General features: G+C 37.4%; 1 long non-coding RNA gene across 1 annotated transcript; it reads left to right on the top strand.

Annotated features, from left to right (window-relative positions):
- Positions 1 to 14,062: 14,062 nt before the first annotated feature.
- On the top strand, positions 14,063 to 15,984 carry LOC113970777. Its single transcript, XR_003535330.1, has 3 exons — positions 14,063 to 14,241; positions 14,963 to 15,041; positions 15,689 to 15,984. It is a non-coding gene; the product is annotated as an uncharacterized LOC113970777 (long non-coding RNA).
- Positions 15,985 to 17,076: the final 1,092 nt, after the last annotated feature.

Genomic DNA, 17,076 nt, shown 5'->3' with positions numbered 1-17,076 from the left:
CCAATAAATAAACCAGTTGACCCTTCCCATACAGAAATCAGAGGTGGAATAAGAAACAAAATAAACCTTTTCCCATGATAGTTTTATGGAAACCAAAATACTTATGAGAAATGTGAGCAACACTTACGTGATGAAAATTTTCTTGTCCTTTTATCATATATTAACCTACACATATATTTAATCAAACTACAGGTAATATCTAGTGAATTAATTAGAATAAAAGTTCTAATTTAAAAGAGCTGAATACAACCCTAAACAAAAAGTGTCTAATTGAAAACAAATCATGCATTGTCACATGTAAAAATACTTAAACAGTCAGAATACCATATGTATGTTTAATCAGCTTTGCCCAAGCCAGGGATAGTTGCATTCAAGAAAATAAATCTTGCTTCATTAAACAAATCCTTGAATGTGGTAATAACAAGTTGTACAAACTAGAAGATGGAACATGAATGGGGGAGATTACAGGTGAACATTAAAATAATTGAACTGGGTTTGCCTCCTGGTTGCTGAGGAATCATTTTGTTGATGGGTGATGGAGGGATGCAGGCGAGCTGGAGAGTGACTTCCCGCCTGGGTGGGTCATCTTTCTGCAGGGGGGCCAAATGAAGGAAGTATGGGATGGGGTTTTGAGGTGAGGTGTCAGTAGAGTGATGCAAGCCTGTAATTCTGTGTAAGTTTCTGAAAAAGATTACCTGGATGATTTTGAGAGCTGTAGTAAGTCAGCATTGGTGCTTTGGTGCTTATACAATTGCTGCTTACGGGGTATGAAGTATGAAGGCATAAAAGTAGGTAATGGAACTTATGTCCATCCAGCTAATTTTATGGAAATTAGTGCCAAATATTGGTTAGTTAGTTTGTTTGTTTCTTAGTGAAACCACAATTTTATTGAAAATAACTGTATTGACTAATGTACTAATGTAAATGAATTTATTCAAAACACATCTTACTTAGAAAAAACAAACAAACCTACTGATCCTACACATAGTCAATGTAGTTATCATAAAACACTTTCAGCTGGAATTTAAATTTCTGTTTACCCACACCTGCTTGCAGGGGATGGGGGCTTTCAATAGTGGTTCACTGCTGATGGTGGGGAGCACCTGGGAGTTGGGAGGGGTTTTTTGCCATAGGAAAGAAAGGCAGAAGGAATATTGCTAAAGAGGAAGAAAGCAATGACTTATAGGGTTTTTGGTGTGGGATGTTTTTATTTTTTCTTTATCAGGCTCTCTCTAAAGTGAAGTACAGGGAAAAATGAAAAAGTAATTGTAACTGATCTACGATGGAGGCCTTGAGACATTTTATTCTGATTAGGAGTTAAAATCCCAAGGTGATGAAGTTGATAGAAGGAGAGTGATGTGAGGGGCTGGTAGCTTTGGTGAGAAAGCAGCCCTTTATTGCTACGTGTGTGGATGTGACTGAGCAGAAGGCTTTAGGTAAGTTTGGCAAATGCACGTTTTAGCTCTGCCTTGGAATCTGTTTAATTTGAGTTATGCAGAGTACTTTGTCATTATGGCTCCTAAGAGCAGCAAAGGAGATCCTTACCATGGATGAGGTGAGATTTGCTGTTGCAGCTCAGTGGACTTGATCAAATGTGACTTCTAATGTAAGAAGTCACAATGAGGAACTGTCCTTATATGACTGTAGGTATTTTCAGTAGATTTTAGTGCTGATGCTATTCAGTATTTTCATGCAGTGAAATAATTGCTGTGAGTATTTATAAAGGCAGCTGAGGTTATGTAGTGCAATGATAATCTAAATTAATTAGATGGGATTTCTTAGATGAGCTTATTTGAGAATCTGTTTAAATGCTGCCAAATGTTGAGCTTGATGTCTAGGAATACAGAAAGCAGGTTGTGTTTAGGAGGGAGAGTTGCCTGGTCTGAAATAAAGATCCTTTGGAGAAGATCTTGATGGAAGTAACAGAAAAATGACTTATTTTGAAGAAGTATACTCATTTCAACTCAGCTTAGCCAGCTTGATGTACAGACCTCTGAATTCCAGATTCTCACCAGTTTAATGTGAACACATAGGAGGACGTAGCCTGGAATTAGGTTTTAACACAGTCTGGAATGTACTCTCTCTGAATCCTGTTGAGTATTATTTGCCTGAAAAGATACAATATAAATTCAGTGAATGTTTGGCATTGTAGTCTTGCCAGAAATATGTAATATTCTCCCACAAAAATACATGGATCAGTCCATACTGTTTCAGAAACGAGATAGTAGTTTTATTAAAGGCCAAAAATAAGAAGCTAACTCGGGGTAAATTTCTTTAGCTATACAAATAACTTAATTACTATAAACTGAGTTCGAATTAAACTCCATTAAGTTTCATATTGTGGTCAGCATGTTTTTAGTGTTTTAGCCAGGAAGTCTTGCAAAGCACCTGTACTAATGGAGAGCAACCATTACAGTTTGGAAGGGTATAACTAGGCACTTCATCTTGCCTTATGTTGAGTATGGTTTTGAGATGTTGTTATTTATGCTGAAAATCATTCCTACTGCTTAAATTGACTCTTTAAAGTATTACTTTCTTCACACTCAAAAAGCAATCATTTTGTAACACACTCAAGGGATGTTTTATAGTGTCACAAAAAAAATCTGTGTGGTGGGGCTGTTTTTGGCATCTGCTTGAGAGCAGGTAAAACAGAGCTATGGCTGCTTGATGCTCCATTTACTTTCCTTCAGCCTCCCCTTATGTAAGATAATTGTGTATTGTCAGCCTTGCATCCTCTGATCATGTTGACAAGAATAATCACGAAAGTGTGAATGTGATCTCGAGATTCCCTTGAAAGTTAAGGGAAATGAGGAGCAGACCTGTAGCCTGAAGTGAAGGCCAGTAGGGAATGGTCTGGGTTAGTGACTGAGGATGTCTGCTAGGGAACGTGACCAAACTGGTCCTTGCCCCATTACAAAAGGAATGAGGTGGCTGTGATGCTTTTCAGCAGGGACAAAAGATCAGAATGTTACTGTTATGCATCCTCTCAGCTGCTTAACTGATTACTTTTATGGTTCAAAATCTGTTTCTTTATGTAAACCGTCTTTGTGGGATCCACAGCCAAAAGTACGTGCCATGCTATTGTAGTTCTTTACGTTGCACCTGTGCCTTCAACTTGAGGGGCCATCCAACACCAAAGCTTCAGCTGTGTTTCCAGAAATACATTGTCAGAAATATATTTATCAAATATCTCTTTAGAGTTTAAAGCTTTTCTTTTTGTTCTTTGACTAGAATGGGAGAAGGGGATAAAACTGTTAAGCAGGGCCATTCTGCAAATGAATTAGAGTGTGTAGAGCTCATTACTTTGTATGTATTGCTACAGGAAGCTCAGAAGAGGAGAGCATCACAGCTAAGTGAACTTTAGTGTTGCTGTAAAAGAAAAGTACAGTATTAATCTTACATCCTCCCGTGTGGCTGCAATGGAAGGAGGGAGAGTCAGGATGCAGTGTGCATCAAATTCATGGTTTTGTTAATCATCAGTTAAAAACAGAAATCAGTTCATCAGAAGGATCAAGCTCATGCTAGGGGTATGCTTCTAAGGGTTCTTGAATTAGAGGGTAACACTATATCTGAAACCTTTTAATATGAATTTTCACAGTAATAGTATTAATGATGGCCACACCTTGCACTTCTTTAAGGTTCCTGACCATAAAAATATTTTAATTGCTGCTTTATTTATTTTTTTTTTTTTTTGCTACAACAGCAGAAGCCCATCTATTTCTCCAGGAAATTCAAATGTATGATTTCAAAGTGTCTCAGAAGTACTCTTGTACGTATGTAGTAAGTAATTTTGGTGTGCTTTGAAAATTAGGAACTTAAAATGTATGGCCTGTACTACTTAAGTTTAATGGGCTGTCAACTGTCCAATCAGATCCAGTACAAAGTCAGACATGTCTTTATTCTTCAAAGAACATAATCAAAAAAGTGAATATATTTAGTTATTAGCTAGCAGGTGCAAAATAAGTGAAGAAAGAAAGAAGATTTTTTTTTCTGTCTTGAATTAGGTGACTTGAATTTTAGCTATCCATGTGTCTAAAACATCTGCATAGTTATTGAGAAATTTACTGAACAGTAAGTGCTCATTTGTCTCTATTTAATAAACAAAGTCATCCAAATTCATAATTTGCTCAGTTTTTAAATTCCCTAAGTTTAAAAAGTCTATTTGTATTACCTTTGCATTACTAATTTGTATTATTAATTTGTATTACTATCGGAGAAAAAGTTGAGTCTAAATTGAATAACAATTGTAGCCTGTGAGGGCACAATGATTTAGGGTTTCTTTTTCTTCTTAGGGAAGCCTGTTAATAGGAGTTCCATAGGTACAGTTCTCTTGTCTTTAATAATTGCCAGTTATTTTAGACAAATAGATTTTACACTTGTACCAAGAAATTCCTGGCCTTTGCTTTCCTGTAAGTTCACAAACTCATAGTAGTTATTAAAATTGTTAAAGGTTATGCATAGGTGATAATTATATCTTTTAATACAAACGTACTCTGTCACTTATATGTGAACAGTAATATAACAATGATATAGGAACTGGGACAATCTTTGCTCTTTGGTTTATAAGAAGAGAATATGTCTATGTATCACCAGTAGCATCCTCAAGATCAGTTTTGTATCAAGTGGATTAAAAAGTACATTGCCCACTTTGCTCCTCCCAGCACTAAAATTGGTACTAGTGAGGAGGTAAAAATCAAAGTCCTACAATTCTGACGTTGTCTGGAAGCAGAGTACCTGTTAGTGTCAAAATTATTTGGGTCACTTCTTCAGCTAAACTGACTCTTTTTTTAGAGATTCTCAAGCAATTGACCTGAAGAACAGCTGCCCTGAGAACTGATGGAGTTGGTAATATGGATGATGAATGACTTGAGTTTCATGGCCAAATTTCTTATCCAGGCATGAAGAAAATAAACTGCTTGTTTCTTATCCTCCCTTCTCCCCTTTCTACCCAATTTCTGCTGTTCAAACTTCAATTTACCTTTTGCATTAAATTATTCCCTTGGAGCCAGTTTTTACGTTGTGATATTTTTAAGATCTTAAAGTGTTATTTTTGCAAAATTTTAAAAGCGAAATGTCATGCATTGTTTTATTTTAGGTGGAATTTTGTATATTGTACTAATAGCACAAACATATAAATCCCTAAATTGAAAGTATTTTTAAACAATTAATCAGGTTTGAATTAACTCAGATTAGATGCTTGGGGAAAGGGAGGAACTAATATATGCCAGCTTGTGTCAGAACCATGGGTTTTCATCCTAAAGACTGACATTTAACATCCAGTGTATTGTACCTCAGAAAATATCATGATGGCAAGGGTTTTTCTAGGCCTAATCCTCTATGGACTAAGGGAGTAGTAGTGCTCTTTGTTTCGAGGAAGAAACGATTTTTTCAGGCACTACGAGAGATGTTATTTGCAATGCTATTATAATCTTGATAAACAGTGTGATCCAGTTGTGTTTTGGCCCTTTGGGGTTGTGGGTTGGTCAAATTTTAGGATCTCTAGAGAGTTATTGAACTTATTTTAAAGACTAGGACCTGATTAAAAATCCTGAGACTGTAGTGGATGATTGTAGAGTGTGGGGTTGTAAATAGTTACAAGTAGATCTTTCTGTAGTAATGATAAACCATTCCATGATTGGCTACAAAAACCAACAAACCAACCTGGTAAATGGAATAGGAAAAAAAAGTGAAGATTTTTTTGGTGTGTGTTTTCTGTTTTTTTTTTCTTTAAAATTAGTACTGTGTGCGTTTGTGCAAAAGTCTAGAGATACAGTCAAGTCACCTTCAATTTCTGGTGAAATATTAGAATAATTTAAGCACTAAGAAGGTAATGTGGAGTTGCTGAGATTGACTTGGCATAGTTTAATCTAATTTCTTTCTGTGTTTGGGTAATGAGCCTTGCAGACCAAAGAGAAGCTGTAAAGTTTATAGTACTTTATGTGATGCTCTCATAGGTCTGTTAGGGAAACTACATATAGGTAAGTTAAAAAATAATTAGAAAAAGCACAGTCTGAGAGTATTTATCTGTCAAATTCAAAGATACATAGGGTGTGATTTCCACAGGCCTTTCCTAAATTGAGTTCAGTTCAATATTTTTCATTAATAACTTGTAGACTTAGTGATTTTTCTATTCTACTAAAGTACCAGGACTGCTGTTGTAGGAGGAATGTCAGGTACAGACAGAATAGCTGAAGCGCAGAAGTGTCCTGAGAGGAATATTATGTGAACTGACAACAGTTTAAGTATAAGGTAGTTCCAGCTGAGTTTCTACTGCACAAATGCAAGTCTGAGTAACTAGTGAGGTAGATCTGCAGGGAAGAACATTGGGCCACAGGGTGAGCATAAGAGTTGCCTTGACAAATGTCTTTGTAAAACGTAAACCTCTGACTGGAAGCAGTGAACAGGATGCCATCCATCTCTCAGGTAATCCTGGTCTGTTCAGATCTGGTAAGCTCTTTTACAGAACACTGTATTCAGGTTTGGGCAGCACAGTTTAGCTAAATTCTGCCTATTTAAACCACGTACTGTTTACTTTCTCCTTCTTTCTCCTTTTCCTCTCTTTCCTCATACCTACCACTATGCAAAATCTATGGGTCTGCCTCGTCTAGAGAAAGTGATCCTTGGACCACAGAAAGTCCTCAGAAATTCACTCTTGCAAAACTTTTTATTAGGAATAGGGCTGATATATACCAGCTAGACTTTGTGAAGTCTTTTTTTAATGAAATGTATAGCAAAGCACTGGTTTCAAAGATCATTGAACACATTTGTTCAAAATCTTTGTTAAGAAAAAACAGGCAATAGCTTTGCAATTTGGTTTTTCTTTTCTGCATTAAGAGCTTCTATTCCCTGTATCTCCTTTTCCTATAATATAATGACATACAATTTTGAGTCTTCATCTTGTCATTGAAAGAAAATACCACTGGAATGGGGTTCCTATTGAGATATTTGGATGCTTTATACAATTATTGAAACATGCAAGTGTGTTTACTGTGCTAGGTCAAAGCATGCGAGAGTCTGTGCAGCTTCTAGATATGCAGCTTTTCAGCAAGTCTTGGAACAATTTTATCCACCAATTAATGTATCCTGTACTAGGTCAGATGCCAAATAAATTATAACCTGTCTACGGCTGCTCTTTATTCAGCAACTCTCTTGATCTTGGCAATTCTTTCAGAGCAAGTGGTCTGTATGTCTGTAGCACTTTACAGCTAATGAAGTGTCTAATATCTATATCAGTTTCCACATGGTTTTTGCATGACTCACAACATGGCTGGACTCCAAGTGTAACTTTCTTAAAATAAAATAAAATTAAAAAAAACCCCAAACTTTCAAGAAATTCTGTAAACTGTGATGGAGAAATAACAAAGTTGACAGCTGAGTGTTCCATTCACATTTGGAGAATGTATAGAGAAGTGGGATTGCTAGAAATGATGCAAATGAAATAATAAATGAGGGAGGATTAAGAGACAGGTTGAAAGGAGAGACTTTCTTTTTGAACTTATGTTTGACACAGGTCTGCTTTCTTTGCTCTTGTGTTAGTATCTCTGGCTTCCTGCTAAATTTATGTGACAGATCTGGATTAGAGAAAGGCAAATCTTGCAGGAAAGTGTTTTTAAACTTGAAGTTTAGGGCACTACAGAGCAAATCCTGGCTTGAAACTAATACAACGACATTAACATCAAAAAGGCAACACTGATTTACATAAGCTGTGCATCTGACCTTTTGTTCTTGAGAAACTTGAGAATGATTTACAATTTAATATCATACATAGTTGTTTTTCAAACCAATTTCATTTTAAATGTTTCTGTGATAACGATAACTTTGCTTTCAACTGTCATGAAAGTCCAAACTAAAGCAAAGCATAACATAATCAAAATACATCAAAAAATGCAGCTCATTTATTAGGTAAATTCTGACTTATCAAGTGTCCTTGAGTTTCTGAGTTGCCTCTGATCTTACATCAAAAATTCTCCTTGTGCCTTCTCCAGCACTCATTATTACTCATTAAGGGTTAAGATTTAAAAAATTGGAAGTAAACGTCAGATTTTTGAAAAGCAACAGATTTTTTTCTCTTAGAAATCTTTCTTTTCAGGGATCAGCCTTAATTCAAGCTTTGAAAGAGGGCAGATATGAATGGACATCATGGATACAGGCAAGCAAGTTTCAACTACAAAAGCACACAGACAAAACCAAAACTTGCTCATGTTTTTAAACTCAGTTTTCTGTGGAGTCCTCCCGTCCCTGAGGAAAGCAGTAGATGTGGTGTTTTGAGCTCTGTCACTTAAGACCAAATCCAGTAAGCCTAAAAAAACCCTGAAGGACAGTTGTGTGTCTCTAGTAAAACATATTTCACTGAAAGTAAACATGCAAAAAAGTCTCTAATGTTATCTCACTGTGAGAAATCCCTGGTTAGAAATCAAATAATGAACCTGGGAATAAAATATGACCGATAACTACTGAACCCAAAATGAAAAAAGAAATTCCAGGATATTGCTTCAGCTGAAATTACAGCATCTCTGAACATAACGGAGCTTAGTTGTATGCCAAACAGTACAGGTTACTTCTATCCTTTCATTTAGGTGTCAGTAGTAGCAATGGCTTTCTGTAATTGTCTAAAAATAAATTCTGACTTGGATCTCTGTTTAGAGAGGAAATGGATTTTTGGCTCTGTGAAGACATAAGAACACAGAGCTTCAAAAGCCAACCATGTTACAATCTATATAGTAGAGCTATGGGTGGTACCTTACCTTTCTCCATGGAATTTCCCTGCTCAAAGTACTTGCTCTTTCTGTGGAAGAGGAGCATGGAAGGGGAGTCATGCAGGTTGTGATGCAGAGGCTGACAGGCTGTGCTTACTGGAGGTAAACAAAAGATAGTCCAACAGACTGTAGTGTGCAATGCATATGGTGTGTGGTTAGAGGCTGATGAAACCTGAAGATAGCCTTTTTTTAAGCAAAATTTGAATTCCATTTCTACTTTTGTATTCATCTGGGGTGTATTTTCATGTGTGGTGTTAGTAAAACTTTTATATATTTATATATAAGTATATATCTGCCTTCCCACAGATGAATGGTCTTCTGTAAACATGATTTAGTACATAAAATTATCTTATTGAGATTTATATTAGTGAGCCAGGACAGCATTATTTATCCTATAAGGAGCCTGTGTAATTAATTTCTTGCCTTGACCACCTGTCACAAGTATTTGAAAAAGCTTTATTTATATATAGACCTCCATAAGAAATGGACTTTCCCAGGCATATGTCCATACAGGTCTGTGTTGTGACAGTCTGTGTACTTTCTATGATTTCTTTTTTTTTGTTGATTTGAATTTTTCCAAGAAGTGTTTCCATTTGCGGTTTGTACTGCTGTGGTAATGCTGAACATTAAATTGCTTGAGTAAGGAACAGGAAGGAGGTTTACTGCTGATGAAAATTATGCTAAATGTGTAATACCTCTAGAGCATAAGGGTGTGCTGCTTTTAAATCAAATATATAAGCATATGTCCCGTATACCATAAGTGACCTGAAAAGAAGGTGATGGAGGAGGACTCAAAAGTAAATGGCTTTCTGTTTACATCAAGAACTGAAAGGGGAGAGATGTGAGGGAAGCCCAAAATCCGCTTCAAAGAGGGCAATTAAGAAGTCATCTATTTTTCAAGCATCTTGGAGTGAATATATTCCGTAGTGGGAACACTAATAAGAATTATGACTGAGATCTGCAGTGACATACTGGGGTTTAAATCACGTGTTGCTCGTATATGGAGGTGACTTATGTTAGTCTGTCCCAAATTGAAAGAATGCAAGTTTCAGTGAATTACTCTTTCCCTGTTCCATACTCCTCCTCTTCCCCTCCAAAAGACAAATCTCAGGACTTTTGCAACATCTCCTGCTAACTTGCTGTCCAAACTGTCATGGTCCTGCTTGCAGCCAGAAGCTGCTGGTTTAGTATAAGTTAACTGTACTTCTCTTGTCAGAAGAGATGTCTTGTTTAAAGGTCAGCTCCTCTGCTGGTGCTTACACATTGATAAGTTAAGCAAGGCAATGCTTTCTAAATGCAGAGCTCTGTTGTCACCTTCCATAAGCGGAGATCAAATCATGGAAGAGCATTTGCATGGCTGTGCTCGGTTACCTCACCTGGGATGTCAGCCTTTGGTGCTGACTCTGTGGTTTGTGCTCTGTGCTGATTACCTGGACTGATGAAGAACAGTTTTACTTCCATTAGCATCTATCATCCTTTTGCATGCTGGTGCCAAAAAGTTTATCTTGCCTCTAGTCCCCCAAATACTTCCTTCCTCTCAGAAACCTGGATGGAATTTTCCTATGCTCACCCTTTTTTTTTTTTTTCTTTCCCCCCCTTCCTTATCATTATCTGGCTTCAGCCTACTGTTGCATTACAAAGTCCTTGTTTTTACTAATAGTGTTAAAAAAAAAAAAAAGACACAGTAAAAGGCAGCTTCCACCCAACTCTGCAACTTCCCCATGGACTAAAATATCTTTCTTTGCTCTTCTCCTCGAAAAGCATTTACCGCAATAATATGGAAATAGCTATTTCCAAGGTGCACTGTAAGTGATCCCACTAATAAGTATTGTGATGCAAAAAAAAAAAAAGCCCACTAAACTTCTGTTCATGTGCCAAGTGATGCAGTATGCTATTTGTGCTCCAGATGATGGTGGTGTCATTAATATTCCCATTCTGGTGAAAGGAAGGGAAATGTGCTTTAATAGTTTTGTGAATCCTGATGAAGTTTAAAAAGCCTGTGTTCCACTTAGCCTTAATGGGTTGTTTTTGGCAAGATGACACTTGGAAAGAAGAGTGTCTTTAAACTAGTGAGGAGTTAGAAAGCAAGAACTGTCATCCTGAAATGGTGGAAAAACTCATTTATAATACATAAATGTATATATACACTTAAGGTTAATTAAAGAAGCCTTTTCCTTCCTTGATAAAAATGTCACAATCGCGTAAAGAACCATCTGCAATTTCATCTTCATCTTGATGGTTTGAGTGAGAAAAGTTATACATTTTGCTTGAGAAGGCAAGAAAAATCACTTTTTTCAAGAGGTCCCAAGCTAGTCTCAAAGGCTGTAGCTTAAATATAAATGGACATAACATTCATTTTCATTTTTCCCCTCTCTTCATTGATAGGCATTTCCTGCATGCTTTATGTTAGACTTGTTTTAAATGTCATTCAAGATATTTTCTCATTTATAACTGTTTTCTACAGCTCCTTCAGTAATTCCAGTCTATTGCCTTTTAGCACTTATTGCCTACTGGCAGATGCAACATATTCAGGTCATATGAGTTTATTCAGTACAGAGATGATTTTTGAGTGAGAATGCTCAAGAGAGTAGCTTAATTTTAACATGAACTGCCAGCAACAGTAGAAAATAAGCTTTTCAGTGAATTGTTTTTTATTTTATTCTACTAAAATCTTAATTTCTAATTTAAAATTAACTCTATGACCAAAATATTCCATTGCTGCTCTTAGATGACTAACTCAAAAAGTGTATTTTCTACACTTTCAGCTTTCAAGTCACATAATCTTTCTTATGTAATTATTGCTTCCAACAAAGTATGGTAAATGTAAGCTTTTTAATTAATTTACAGCAGTTAGAACCAGTGAACTTCCATAAATTTGTTCCTTCAGGGAGTGGACATATGGAGCTAAATGGCTAAATGTATCTAATTTATGGAAGCAATCTTATGGATGACATACCTGAGCTCCAGAAAGGATGGAGTGTTTCAGTCTGGTTGATTTTTACTTTTCTCACCTGAGGAAGTCTCCAAGCGAATTGTTGATTATGTAGCTGCTGAGATGTAGTGCCACTCAATTTTCCCTATCAGATCTTCAGGGGGATGTGAACCTTGTTTGCTGTAAGCAGGGAAACTCTCAAACCCTGCAAAGTTGCTGCTGCAGTAGCAAAATAGTCTTCCCTTTCTTCAGAGAAACTCCCATCAAGAGATCTGTAAAAGAGGGAGGCACGAGCATAGGGTGTGCTAACTACACCTCCAGGGTTCACTTCTATACTCTGGTCCTCTCCTTATATTATTTTTTTTAATAGGGCTGATCAATCAATGTACTCAGGGATTTCCTTTTAAGATTTGCCCTCAGTTGTGTCCTCATTAAATATCAGTTGTGGCCATCAGCCCTTGAAATAAACAACCAAGATATAAATGGAAGGGGTAGCGTTTGGTGCTAAAACTGCCTGATGCTTTTTCAACACAAGTGTTTCAGTTGCTACTTTGCAATCAAACTGCAACTCTCTCAGTGCAAGCTGCTATGCCAGATAGGATTGCCCTTACCTTTTTTTAGCCCTTCTTGCTAAACAAGAGGCAGAAACTCTTCCTAAAAACAAAACTGGAATATATATGCTTTCATCTGGCTGAAAACTCTGCAGGGCTTTTGCATTATTTTGGCAGCCCTGGTTTGTAGGGAGGCTGTGAGAGATTGGCTCAGGGGGTTTGCTCTTCTGGGAGCTTCCATACTATTTTTTTGTTTTTTAAATTTGGGATTCACATGCTCAGATGCCTTGGAGATGCAGGAGTCGAAACCTTAAGACTGCTGTCCTGTGGTGAAGCAGACAGCCCTGAAACGGAGGGGGAAGTGTCTGTGTGTGTGTCTGTTTTAAGGGGTTTTTTTTGGTTTTCTTGTGGGGGGTAGCTTTTTGTGTTGTTATGTGTTGTGGCTTAATTCCAGGCAGCACCTAAGCACCAAACAGCTGCTTGCTCACCCCCCCACCCCACAGTGGGGAAGAGAATCAGGGGAAAGAATAAACCTTGTCAGTTGAGATATGAGCAGTTCAATAATTGAAACAAAAAAGTATAATAATAATACTACTACTATTTAATAGTAACATTAATAATGAAAAGGAGAAAGCAGAAGCAATAAAACTCAAGACAAACAAGGATGCACAGCACAGTTGCTCACCACATGCTGACTGATGCCCAGCCTATCCCCAAGGAGTGATCAGCCCCTCCCAGCCAACTCCCCCCAGTATTGGGCATGACATTCTATATTGTGGAATACACCTTTGGCTTATTTGGGCCAGTTGTCCTGACCATGCTCCATCTCAGCTTCTTGTGTACCTCTTTACTGGCAGGGCCAGTGACACTGAAATGTTCCTGATTACGACAACTGAAATATCCATGTGTTACCAACATTATTCCCATACTGAATCCAAAACATAGCACTGTACCAGCTACTAGGAAGAAAATAAACTGTATCCTAGCTGAAACCAGGATATTATGTTGTTTTTTTCTCTTTCAGCTACAGCTCTGGAATTGTTGACTGGGGAGCAGGGGAGAAACGGGTGAAAGAAAGCAAGTTTTGGAAGTAGAGTTGCATAACAGGATAGGGGTTGGCCAGGAACAAAAGGAGAGGACTGGTATGGCAACTCAGGCAACAGAAAAGGACTGAAGGAGGAGGACACCAGAATTAAATGTTGAAAAATTAAAATGGATTCAAATAAGATCACTGAGACTACAAGGTCTAAGCAAAAGTCTTAAGTATGCCACAGAGCAGAACCTCAGTGTTGTTAATGTAACTCGTCTTCCACTAAAATGTCTCTGCTGCTACTCAACTCCTCATAAAATCCTTTTGCAAGCTTTATGAAGAGGCATTTAGCTGTTTTTAGGGGAAAAAAAAGCTTATTTCTTCATAAACAAATGTCCAGATGTTTTGGATTTACATAAGTAAATATCAAATACCATTGTAATGGATGTAATAAAAACTCAACTCAGAGTAGTTTACCTTATTCTAAACTAGACGAAATTCACCAGCTGGTCTACTTTAGGTTTGTTCCCTGGACTTGCCTTTTTACACTGATGCACTGATTACCTGTTTGTGACATGCAGTAAAATGCAAACAGCACTACAACATTACAAGGAACACGATGCTGTGTTGTACCAGGTGGCCTCCCTGCTGCATTTGGGGCAGTTCCACAGTGCTGTCAAACAGCTTTCTCTGGCTAAACAATGGAACAGGTCTTTAAAAAATAATATTTAATAATTATTAGAAATAATTTATTAATATTTATATATTCATTTACTGGTTTCCCCAGATTTTCCTTGAAATCTTGGCAGCTGTGTTTGATTGTGGCTCTGAAGGCCAGGCATTGCTCTTGGGTGGGTCCCTAGGATATGGCACATGGCTTGAGCCTACTCTTGAGATTCTCCAGTGATCTGCTGGTTAGAGGCACAACCCATCTGTCTGCATATTCTGGAGCTGAAATGTCCACCTATGGAGGTTGCTGTCACTTTTAAATCCTTTATGAAAAAATGAAATAGTTGTGGGGTGGAACTGGAATCATTGCAAAGATTAGGGATGTTTCCCAGTGTTGCACTGTAAAACATGATTTGTGATGTTTTAAGAATAAAATAATATTCTAGAAGGGCTTTAACTTCTCTTTGTGTCTGTTGCTACTGTCAATTAGCAGCCTCTGAGGTTAAATAGGTATAACAGAGCAGAGTCCAAACAAGAAAAAACAGGGAGCACATTCTCTCACAATAAACATACTGTGCTTCCATGAATTATGTACATTCTCAAGGTCACCATGACATTGAGCGCAAGTGAAAGCAGAGTATGTTCCAGAAGCCTGTTAACACTTAAGAAAAATTCTTTTTTTTCTTGGTCAAACAGCACTGACACTAAAACACTGTCTAAAAGTCAGAAATGAGTTTTTGCCCCAGATGAGCTCCTGGAAATTACTGTGAAATAAGTTTGGATAACAAAGGCTTGCCCTAACTCATCAAGCAGGTCTTGTTAATATAATTAAAAGGTGACTATTCCCAGTATTAAAAGTTATTGCAATAATAAAGGCCAATTCTACCTCCCTCAATAAATCAAGGCTGAAAAGAATTTGAAAAATTTTGAAAACTCCTGTAGAAATATTCTTGAAAAGAATCCAGAGTTTCTCCTGTTCTTGCACTTCTTCCTTCTACAAAGTAATTTCTATTTTGTTTTATAGGAGGTTCAATGAATTTCGGATTTGTACAATAGAAGAAGAAACAACGTGATGAGAAGTCTACCTCTTTACCTCTTCAAAAGTAAGATAACTATAACTACTGCTAGGATAAAGTTACAGCTCGACTTCAATAGTGAAAACTAAATAAGTTGGTTTTATCTTTGTTAAAATTGCAGTGTTCTTCCCCAGCCCCCCACCCCCCTAGCATCCCATTTCACTTTTTTTTAGAGTCCTTTTTCAGTAGAAACCCTGAAGAACTGCCAATTTGGCTTCAGTTGTGAGTGATGATTCCAGATAACTGGGTTATGATCTTGACTGAGACAAACTGGAAATGGCACTAGCATCTTACAAATACCTACTGTTTAGTGGCTTTTGAGATGCTTAAGCAAAAACCCAGCTATGTATTTTGAATGCAAGCAATGAATAAGAAGGAAGTGTGGAATAATCAAACACTATAAGCCATTTTTAGGAATATGAAGCATCAAGTCATTAATACAAAAATAAAGCACCCTCGGTCTTAAAACTACTAATTACAGATAATGTGGGAATCAGTATGTAATTTTGTAGTTTACTAAGTATCAGATGGTTAAAATGGAAGGAATTAACGAATTCTTAGCAAATAATTCTCCATATAATTCTTATGTTTTGCACTTCTTCTTACACTATAGTATTGTGCTAATGAACTTACTAAACTCAGACTAGTGATGAATTTTCAAGCCCTTGGTACAGATCATTGAATGTATCTGAAAGGTCATTGCATCACTGGACAGAAAGCTCTGTAAGGGAGAGCACATAGGATATTTTCTAGGTCTGCCCTCAGCCATCCCAGCTGGATCCAGCAAGAGGAGATGGTATAGTTACTAGGAACTTGCAAAATTGTGCAGCATACTGTTATATTTTAAACTGTTTTGGAACTTGGGAGTCATGTGATGTTCCTGGTGTATAATAAGGATAAAGACAATTACAGTTACTCATTCTCCATGTTTTTCTACAATCAGAGCTGATTGTGCTTTTCTGACTGATGACTGTGCTTTTCTTCAAGAGAATTTGGAAATATCCATTTCTTTCAAGGTAAATTTGCAGTTTCAGGGAAAAGACAGAGGTGGCTGCGCTACAAAGAGGTTTTTGGAGTCTAGGAAACATGGTCAGATACCTTAATACAGGATCGGGTATTGATGGAGTGACTGTTTTCTCCTCTAGAGGATTAAAGGAGGAAACATCAATTGCAAGTCATTGTCCATATGGGTTTTGGATATTCTCTTGCCTCTATCCTGCAACATTTTACACTTAGCAGTCCAAGCTTTGATCAAATTGGCTGAACTGCTGTCTCACAACACACTTTCTAAACATTTTGTTCTTTACACTAATGCACCTCAGAGAAGCTCATCCCTTCTCAGGATGATACAAACCCATCCATCTCATTGTTAGGTGTTTCTAGTCAATGTATGTGATTCCTTTTGTTATGTTTTCCCTGGTTAACTCCACCATTCAACATGTTGCACGTTCCTTTATCTAGGTGCTCTCTGGGTTCCTCCTGAGCAGCATGACTAAGCCCTGCTTGCTCAGCCTGCCACCACCTGCCAAAATCTCCCAAGTGTTCTGTAGCTCATCTCCCATCTTCTTGTGCTTCCCAAAATCTGTTGAATGGTAGGATCTTTCACTTGCTACTCACCCTCAGTTTGAAGCAGGGATCCATGAGGTGGAGAAAGCAAATGCATACTGTAGGTGTTTGATTGGAAAAGAAGAAACAAAAAATCCCAAGTAGAACAAAATATCAGTGATTAATGGATATCTAAGCATTCGAGTCCACTTCTGACTCCAGGCAGCTACTGACTAACAGTTTCAAGCATATCCTGGAACCAGTACCTTAGAAGATGAGTGGCTTTTTAACAAATGCCTAGTGCCTTTTCTTTCCTTTTTCCTCTGTACCAGGGTGTTCTGGGATATGAGCCTTTTTGTCTGTCCCGGTGTATTAGATCATATCTCCTTAGCACACTTGATTTCATCTTTCACAAAGTGGTTGAGGTTGGAAGATGTCTCTGGAGATCATCTGGTTTCATGCTTTGCTCAGTGCAGAAGCATCTAGAGCAAGTTGTTCAGAGCTGTCCTGTTGTATT

Source organism: Neopelma chrysocephalum, unplaced genomic scaffold, assembly GCF_003984885.1.
Source record: "Neopelma chrysocephalum unplaced genomic scaffold, ASM398488v2 Primary Assembly neopelma1_79, whole genome shotgun sequence".
Classification (NCBI taxonomy): Eukaryota; Metazoa; Chordata; class Aves; order Passeriformes; family Pipridae; genus Neopelma; species Neopelma chrysocephalum.
This window is presented reverse-complemented; position numbering and strand designations above follow the sequence as displayed.